Source organism: Suncus etruscus, chromosome 10, assembly GCF_024139225.1.
Source record: "Suncus etruscus isolate mSunEtr1 chromosome 10, mSunEtr1.pri.cur, whole genome shotgun sequence".
In the NCBI taxonomy this organism is placed as follows: Eukaryota; Metazoa; Chordata; class Mammalia; order Eulipotyphla; family Soricidae; genus Suncus; species Suncus etruscus.
Window position 1 is genome coordinate 10,709,640 of NC_064857.1, and position 2,555 is coordinate 10,712,194.

General features: G+C 34.6%; 1 non-coding gene across 1 annotated transcript; it reads right to left on the reverse strand.

The window, feature by feature from the left end:
* Window positions 1–1,247: 1,247 nt before the first annotated feature.
* On the reverse strand, window positions 1,248–1,405 carry LOC126021323 (U1 spliceosomal RNA). Its single transcript, XR_007499872.1, has one exon. It is a non-coding gene; the product is annotated as a U1 spliceosomal RNA (small nuclear RNA).
* Between the last annotated feature and the right edge of the window lie 1,150 nt (window positions 1,406–2,555).

The following is a 2,555-nucleotide window of genomic DNA, read 5'->3' on the forward strand; positions in this document are numbered from 1 at the left end:
TTATATGGTTTATTTGCAAAGATCCTAGAGTAAGGCTTATTGAATTAAACCAATTTCCTTTACTTTCTCTTATGTTCATAATTTTTATTACCTCTTTGCTAAAACTTCATCTTGTGAGAGGAGGTGTTTTTGTATGATCTTCAATTGATACATTAGATCTGAAAACCATATTTCTGAATAAGTACTTATTTTTTTAGGAATTAAAATGGTGCAATTAAGCACTCATGGTTCCTATATGAGGAAGATGTTGGAATGAGGTCAAAGTCCTATGATTATAACCTATCTTCCTAGAATTCCGAAGGCTAGGATTCAACAAAGAAGTCTTAAAATGAGAAACTATTGTGTCCCTAAGGATTCTGCATCTAGAATTGACTGTAGAGATTCAGACTTGTGTCTTTTTTTGTCTTTAATATTTTTTAAAATTTCTAATAATATCTTTATTTAAACAGTGATTATAAACATGGCTATGGTTGGATTTCAGTCACAAAAAGAACACCCCTTTCACCAGTGCAACATTCCCACCACCAATGCCGCCCATCTCCCTCTTCCCACAACCCCTGCCTGTATTTGAGACAGGCATTCTACTTCTCTCACTCATTAAGATTGTCGTCATAGTTGTTAGTGTAGTTATTCTTCTACCAAGCAAAACTCAGACGTTTTAGATTAGTCACTACCACCATTACTTAGCCATCCCTAAACAACTCCCACTCAGGCAGAGACAGATCACAATTATGTTTCCTCTAAGGATAGTCATTTATAACCTTGAGATTGAAGATGGTCTTAGTTAAGTAAATTCAACATGTGACATATACCTGCAGTATCTATTAATAAATTCTTAAATAAATATTGTTTTAAAAATCCTGCCTATATTAGTAAATCATCCTGCAGGTTTATTGTCTATAGAAACTTGAATCATCTTTGTATTGTGGATAACCCTAAATTAGGCATCTTAAGGGCACTTTCAATGGCTTTATTAAAGGTCTAAATCTTTCTTTAAAAATTTATATTTTAGGGCCAGAGAGATAGCATGGAGGCAGGGCATTTTTCTTGAATGCATAATGACGGTGGTTCGAATCCTGGCATCCCGTATGGTCACCGGAGCCTGCCAGGAGTGATTTCTGAGTGTAGAGCCAGGAGTGATGCTGGGTGTGACCCCCCCCCAAAAAAACAAATTAGCAAACAAAAATATATTAAAATACTTGTATGCTCGTGTTATAAATTAAAATTTTATTTAGACAATATTTTAAGGCAAGAATGCAAATGCAGTCCCTCACTACCAAGAATTATGCAGTCTAGTTTCTTATATTTGGAAAACTGAAGGAGATATCACATCCAGAATGCAATGGATATTCCTCACCTGGAAAAATTACCTTTAGATCATGGTATTTTTCTGCCAGGTAAGTGTATATGTACATATATATTGGTGTTTTTATTGTTGTTTCCACTATTACATATAGTCAGTAGCTATTCTCCCAAAATTTCTTCAGACAGCTTTCCATGCTGTTTTTGTATATCCCTCTGCTTTCATCAAATCTTTTTGACCTTTTTCCAAATCTTCTCTCAACCTTGACACTGGAATGACCTTTTACTGGCTTTTCTAAATCAAGGCCTTAAGACAATGAGTACTTTTATTTTACTGGCTCTTGAGATACGTTCTTCATGCTTCAAAGCACCCCAGACTCATAGAATGCTAGGTATATGATACTGAACATCTCTGGCTGACAGTTTGTACTCAGCTATCAGTTGATAGTCAGTGGTAATTTCTGTCCATTGAAGTTGATTATCTTTTATTAAAAATAAATATCTTTATTTAAGCGCATGATTAAAAGCAAAGTTTGTAGATAGGTTTAGTTATATTAAAAAAGAACACCTCCTCTTCACCAGTACAACCTTCCCACCACCAATGTCCCCCCATCTCCCTCTTCCCTCACTCTCTGTCTGTATTCAAGACAAGCATTCAAATTCTCTCACTCACTACCATTGTCATGATAGTTCTTAGTGTAGTTATTTCTCTAACTGGACTCATCACTCTTTGTGGTAAGCTTCATACCATGAGCCAGTCCTTTCAGCCTTCATCTATAATGTCTCTGGGCATTATTACAATAATGGATTTTATATTATGCAGCCACCAGGAGAGATGAAGTCATGAATTTTTCCTTTACATGGATGGACATGGAGACTATTATGCTGAGTGAAATAAGTCAGAGGGAGAGAGAGACACACACACACAGAATAGTCTCACTCATCTCTGGGGTTTAAAATTTAATTATGTTGACTTGCTATACAGTTGAGTCATAAAACTGTAGCCTCTACTGACGTCATGTGGAAGCAAATTGCCATGAGTTCAGGATACTCACTATATTTTCAGAGATAAGAAAACCATTAAGAAAAAGTAACAAGTAAATAATAGTTTCCTATAGTTTCTAGTACCATATGATTTAGAACTCTGATCTATAGAAATTATATTTAGTTTTCTTATTAATATAATGTTAAATGTCTCCATATTAAAATCATACACAAAGAAAACTTATTTGTTTGTTTATTTATTTATTTTG